Source organism: Chrysochloris asiatica, unplaced genomic scaffold (genome assembly GCF_000296735.1).
Source record: "Chrysochloris asiatica unplaced genomic scaffold, ChrAsi1.0 scaffold00026, whole genome shotgun sequence".
Lineage (NCBI taxonomy): Eukaryota > Metazoa > Chordata > Mammalia > Afrosoricida > Chrysochloridae > Chrysochloris > Chrysochloris asiatica.
In genome coordinates this window covers 16,858,822-16,865,835 of record NW_006408544.1, presented here as the reverse complement: position 1 = coordinate 16,865,835, position 7,014 = coordinate 16,858,822, and the positions used below count along the sequence as shown (strand labels likewise).

The following is a 7,014-nucleotide window of genomic DNA, read 5'->3' as shown; positions in this document are numbered from 1 at the left end:
TTGCTGAATGTAAAACTGATGATATGCCCTATAAACTTTCACTCAATTCACAATAAAAACTTTAAAAAACAAATGAGCAAACAAACAGAAAGACTCATGGAAGCAGCAGTCAAGAAATCAAAAAATGATTTGGAGGAAAAAGGGGAATATGCAAATACAGGAGAGAAATAGAATTTTTCCAGTGGGAGAGAAAAGAGTGAGAAAGATTTAATAACTGGAAAAAAACATTATTATATAAACACAAGCTCTTTCCCTTTTAGAAATTTATTTTAAGGTACCAATTAACTGAAACTGTAGAAAAAGTTAACTCGATGTGTTTAAAAGCAAACAAGCAAACAAAAAAAACCCCAAAAACTGAAAGTAACTAAAATGTCAAGTTATAAAAACAATTTACAAAGTGGTATAAATAGTAAGACAGCATACTTGAAGGAGGAACATAAAAACCCTAAAAAAATGCATACCAAAACATACACACAGTGGAATAGTACGCAGCACTGAAGAATACTGATGAATCTGCAAAACACTCCATAACATGTGTGAACCTGGAGGACATTATACTGAGTCAAATTTGTCAACCATGAAAGGACATATATTTTATGAGACCATTAATATAAAAAGTTAAGAAAAGGTTTTCATGCTAAAAGAAACATTCTATCATGGTTACAAGAGGTTGGAGGGAAGAAAGAATTATTCACTGGCTAGAGGGTTGTTGTTAAGTGCTATCAAGTCAGTTCAGACTCACAGACATGTGTTAACTTGGGTGACAGGGAAGGCAAGATATAACAAGACCAAGGTTGACTGAAACAGGATGAAGGTATTGGAGGGCACACGGATGCAAGAGTAAAAATGAATAGATATAAATACTGTTAATTGATGGTACATGGAAGGGATTGTGATCATTGTAATAAAGCAAAGTATATGATTTTTAAATGTAAAACTGATGATCTGCTCTGTAAACCTTCACTCAATTTACAAGAAAAAGTTAAAAAAAGAGTCAAGGGAATAGAAGTAAATACTGTTAGCTAATGTTATATTGTTGTTGTTAGGTGCCATCGACCCACAGTGACCTTATGCACAGCAGAAAGAAACACTGCCTGATCCTGGGCCAACCTCACTACTGTTGCCATGCTTGAGTCCATCGATGCTGCCACTTGGCCAATCCATCTCATTGGGGGTCTTCCTCTTTTTCTCTGACCCTCCACCTTACCAAACATGATATCCTTCTCCAGTGACTTGTCCCTACTGACAATATGTCTGAAGTATGAGATTATAATCATTGTAATGAAATGAAGTGTATGATTATTTGTTGAATGTAAAACTGATTTGCTCTATAAACCTTCACTCAATTCACAATAAAATTACAAAATAAATGCATACCAAAATATAATAATGAATCTCTTGATAATTTCCAGGTAATATACATTGTTTTAAACTCTCTATAATTAGGATTATTTTTCCTGGATATAAAAATTTATTATCATTACATTTTCAACATCGTAACTTAAGATCTTGGCCTTTCCTTCTTGCCTTTATATAAGGCCAAAAGAGAGACATTGGCTACTTTGACAACCTTAAAGCAGACTCCAGGAATGTCACCAACAGCATGACCTTTGTGACCAAATCCAACAACTAGAACTTCATCATTTTCCTCAATAAAATTCAAGCAACCATCACTGGGTACAAAGGCTGCAATTTTCTTTCCGTTCTTGATCAGCTGGACCCTGACACACTTCCTAATGGCAGAATTTGGCTGTTTTGCTTCAACACTTACTTTTCCAACACAATGCCCTTTGCATGGAAAGCGCCTCCAGTGGGGTTGGCTTTTATAAGGAGTGCCCAAATGGGCTTTTTTGTACTGTTTATCCTGACATTTCTGATCCTGTCAGTGGCTTCGGAAATTCTTAGCAGTACGAAGACCTCAACAACTGCCCATGTTAGCAATACCATGGCACCCAGCGAGATGAGAGAGACAGCACAGGAAGGGATATAATCCTAATTTTTCTTACAATGATTATATATTATTTCTATAATAAAGGAAAAGAAAATTGAGGATATATGAGTTTCAGTTAATAAAAACTCACACTATTTAAAATTTTACTTTCAAATATGAAAGCTGAAAAACAAAGAATAGGAAAGACAGAGATTTTGAATGATTTTCTCTTGGAAGTATAATGTTATTGTTAAGTGTCAATGAGTTCATTCTGACTCAGAGTGACCCTATATAGCAGGGGTGGGGAACATCTGACCCTCAAAATCATTTGGTCTGACTCTGCAAGGCAACTGCAGTTCCAACTATCACATCAGGGGTAAGTTAGTTAAATGTTGGACCAAATAAAGCAGCTAAATTTTAAGTTGACAATTTTGTATGGCCCGTGAATGATCTTATAAATATCTAAAAGGCCCTTGGCAGAAAAAGGTTCCCCACCCTTGCTGTATAGGAGGATTTCTGAGGCTGTACATCTTTTTGGGAACAGAAAACCTCATCTTTCTCCCATGTAGTGGCTGGTGGGCTTGAACCACCAATTTGTGGTTACAGTCCAATACTTATCATACAGGGCCACCGCATTCCCCAGGAAGTATAATGGAAAATAAAAATTTTAATGTTACATGGGGGAAAGAGAAAGAGGTATCATTATCAATTAAGAAATCAAGATTTTATTAAAAAAAAATAAACCTCTGTGGAAAAAGGATAGGAATGAAGATGATGTTTAAAATATAAAACACAAGCAATTTATAGGGCTCTCTAATGTGAAGATGTTTACAACAGAAGAGATTTATGAAAGCAACAATTTCTTAAATCTTGGCTATAGGTGGCAAAAGAAAAAAAAATGAAAAGAGGAGGATAAACTAGAAAATAATCCCAAAGGACAAACAGACCATCCTGGAGTGCCTAGAAGAACAGAAAATACTTCTTGAAAGAAAGACCGACAGGAAAAACACAAAACAATACAGGCAGACTGACTGATTACTACAAGAACAAGCAAGTTGCTCACCCAGGAGACATCAAGGCAAGTGGTCAGGTCCCCTCAGAAGTCCCCTTAAACCCCCTTCCACGATTAAGACTCAATAGGAATACAAACTCTGATTGGTGACCACATTTGTCACCAATAAGGGGAAGTGAGGAAAAAACAGCAATGAAGCTGCAAGCTAAGCCCTACCACGTTTAATAGACTTCTGTGAAGCCAGGTGGAGACCTGGTTGGCCAGCAGTGTGGCAAGACCTGGGGACTCTTGGGGCCAGAGTCAGTGACATAGCCACAGAGGACTGGAGTGGAGAGTGGAGTATCCAGTTGATAAGAAGAGAGGGCATATGCACAAGAACACCCACACTTGCAGATAATACCCACTTGACCTGGCTTCAATGATTAGATGATCAAAACTCAACTAGATGAAGAAAGAAGAGGAAAAAAAGAGTAATCTGATACAATTTGATTAACTTGACCTACACCTATGGATGCAATAGCTCAAAAGAGGGAACAAATCTTTACAGCAAGGATCATTCCCACTCCCTCCATACACAAGAGTAGACAGGGGTGGGCAACTTGGACATTGGCTACCCAAAGTGGGAAGGGGCTACAAAGGCAAGCAGTGACTGGCTTACAAGCTTTCAAGAGGGAACCTAGAACCAGAGGGCATGGAAGAAGGTAGAATCTCCACTGAGTAGTATCCAATCTGTCTGGGTGGGGCTAATGAAAGGAAATGCGGATAGGTCTCTTATGATACAGTAGTGAATAATTGTTATCAGGACTAATTGTGAGGGTTGGAAATGTAAAGGTAGACATTTTGTAACAAGGAGGGGAGTGATTAACTTTTCAGTCTAGGAGGGAGGTCCCTGGGACCATGAAGGGAGAAGAGGGGAGAGTGGGATCCTACCCAGAGAAGCAGTGATGCCAGAGATGGAGGCAGAGATGATGTCATGGAGAGATGGAACAGCTGGGGACTTTATACTCAGAGAGGGAGAGGGGCTGTGTGCTGACGACTTGTGGGGGTGGGTAGGGCTTTTAGGGTATACCCATTGGTTGGTTTATGATGCACAGAGGGGACTGTAACCAAGGCAATGAAACAATATATGATAGGATGAATGTAAAACTAATATTCTCCCACGTAAACTATCACAGAATTCACAATAATACATTAAAAAAAAAAAAGATTCCCAGTTAAATATGACTGTAATTAAGTACTACTCACCACAGAACAAATTTATTATCTGTCAGATAACCAAACTGCTGAATAATGTTTCCACCTGAAAGTCTGATGATGAATTCACATTCAATATATGCAAAATTGTATTCAATCTTCTCAAGTCCATTTTCTTGGTTCCCTAACTTGATTCTAAGGAGCCCTGGTGGTGCTGTATATTAGGCATTGGGTTGATAACCTAAAAGGTAACAGTTCAAACTCACCAGACACTTCAAGGGCTATATATACTCCCATACAGATTTAGTCTTAGAAACCCTATGTAGGGTCACTCTAAATAGTAATCGACTGGATGGCAGTGGGTTTGATTTTTGGTTTTTATTTTAGTAGAGTTTTATCAAGGTAGGTGTGGCAGATTCTACTTCCAAGGATAGATGCAACAATGTCTCCCATCCCACATGCTCTTCTTACAATGTGACTATGACATGCCACCATTCACGTGATGAGGTCTATGTTCCTTCTCCTAAATCTGGGCAGACTGCCTCAGCTAATAGAGCATAAAAGAAACAACACTACATAACTTCCAAGGCTAAATCACAGAGGTATTACAACTTCTGCCTGGTTCTCTTGGGACAATCACTCACTCTTAGAATCCAGTTACCATGGCAGAGACACCATATGGAGAGGCCATATGACCCTCCACACATGACCACTAGTCAGTCACTGCCTTACTGGATCTGCATGAAACATTATAGACAACAATCAAAAGACTGCTGTTGTTTTAAGACACTATATTTTGGTTTCATTTGTCATACAGCATAGATAAATACAACAGCACCAAGTAACAAGAACAATAACAGATAAGCGGGACAGCAGGTTAGCAATTTGATATTCTTCAAACCAATCTAAAATATTTTGAAGGAAAGGGTTAGAACTATAAAAGGAACAGATAAAAAAAAAGTAGGCCTGTTGATAGCTAGCTACCTCTCTTTTATTAAGCTGCTTAGATCTTGTTCCAAACTTGTATATCCCACTCAATAAACCAGTCGTCGACTTCTTAGAGTACAGTTTAGGAAAATTAAAAGCACACTGCACCCTTGAGTCAATTCTGACTCATAGAAACCCTATAGGATAGAGCAGAACTATTCCACAGGGTTTCCAAGGCTGTAATCTTCAACGGAAGCAAACAATCTCATCTGCTCCTGCCAAGCAGCTGGTGAGTTTGAACCACTAGCCTTCCTGTTAGCAGCCCAACTCAAATTTAGTAACAAATGTTATATTCAAGAAAAAACCTTCATACGGGAGGGATCAAATTCCATCTACCATAGCTTATCAAAGCTTTCAAGTCACACACAATACTAATAAGTGGAGCTCTAGTAAATGCCATTTTCCCATCTCATTAATTTTCTAGCAACATTTTAATATTCCATGTAAACTGACACCCAAGAGCTTGCCTAGACAGACAGCTCCTTAATTTGATTGATTCTAAACATCATTATTCAACCTGGCTCACTAAATCAGAAATTTGAGCATCATACTGTATATTAGAGAAAGATGAGGCTTCCTACTCCTGTAAAGATTTACAGCCTCAGAAACCCTGTACAGGGTTGCTAGGAGTCAGAACCGACACCACGGCACATAACCACCACCATATTCAATCTAGGATTCCTTGTGTGGCGTTAGGCGTTAATGTAGCCACTCCTCGGAAACCCAACACAGGGTTGCTATGGGTTGGAACTGACTTGAGAGCACTAACATGTTCAATCTAATACCAACTCTTGTCAATCCTACCTTTTAAATCTTTCAAATCCAACCATTTCTCTCCATTCTCAATGCCATATCTCACCATCATCTTTCCATTGTACAGGTTTTTGCAAGAATGCTAACTTCTCCCTCTCCCATTCTGTACCCATCTTGCCAATTTTCTACACAAATCTAAGTTTTTTATTTAATCCCATTAAATGTCATCCAGCTGCCCTTAGGATAAAATCCATACCTCCATAATATAACTAAAAGGCTTTGTTTGATTTAGTTTCTGCTTTTCTTGCTAGTCTCTCTGTTCTCAAATCCCTACTCTATGCACTCGTCATTCTGATCAACTAAACTTTTAATTCTCCATCTTGTCAATTTCTATTCCTCAAAGCATTGATACATGCTACAACATGGATGAGTCTTGAAAATATTATGCAAACAAAAATCGGAGGAAAATGTAGAAACAAAATTTAAATTCTTTTAAAAAGTCAAACTTTTGGACAGAGACTACAGGAACCTGAGACTATCACCCTAAAATAAGATATCCTTTGCACTCAACACTGAAACTACTCCTGAGGGTAACCTTCCACCAAATAATAGACTGATTATAAAATAAACAATATCACCTATAAGTAATGTATTCTCTTAAATAACAAATTATACGAAATCCAAGCAATCAACATTTACCCAAAAACAAAGTTGAGAAGGCAAGGAAGGACTGGGAAACTAGATCAATACAAACAGAATCAGCAGAACAGAAATAATAAGAATGCTGACACATTGTGAAACTTGTAATCAATGTCATGGAACAATCTGTTAAAACAATTTGTTAAATGGGAACCTAATTTGCTGTGCAAATTTTCACCTAAAGCACACACATACACAAAATATTACGCCAAGTGAAAGCAGCCAGGGGCAAAAGCCCATATACTGTATGGTTCTGTTAATATGAAATGCCTAGAATAGGCAAATCCATAGAGACAAAAAGTAGCTTTGTAAAAAATGTATTCTCATACAATTTGATGAAATTGACCTACACCTATGGAAGCAGTAGCTCAAAAGAGGGAACAAGTCCTTACAGCAAGAATCATTCCCACCCCCTCTACACACAGAGTAGACAGGGATG

The 7,014-nt window shown here is 38.0% G+C and overlaps 1 protein-coding gene and 1 pseudogene across 2 annotated transcripts in view; both read right to left on the bottom strand.

Annotated features, from left to right (window-relative positions):
* The window catches only part of ZFYVE9 (zinc finger, FYVE domain containing 9), a 237,491-nt gene that overhangs the window by 175,895 nt on the left and 54,582 nt on the right, over positions 1-7,014 (bottom strand). The gene's annotated exons all lie outside the window — the stretch shown is intronic.
* LOC102842185 lies at positions 1,502-1,933 on the bottom strand (annotated as a pseudogene).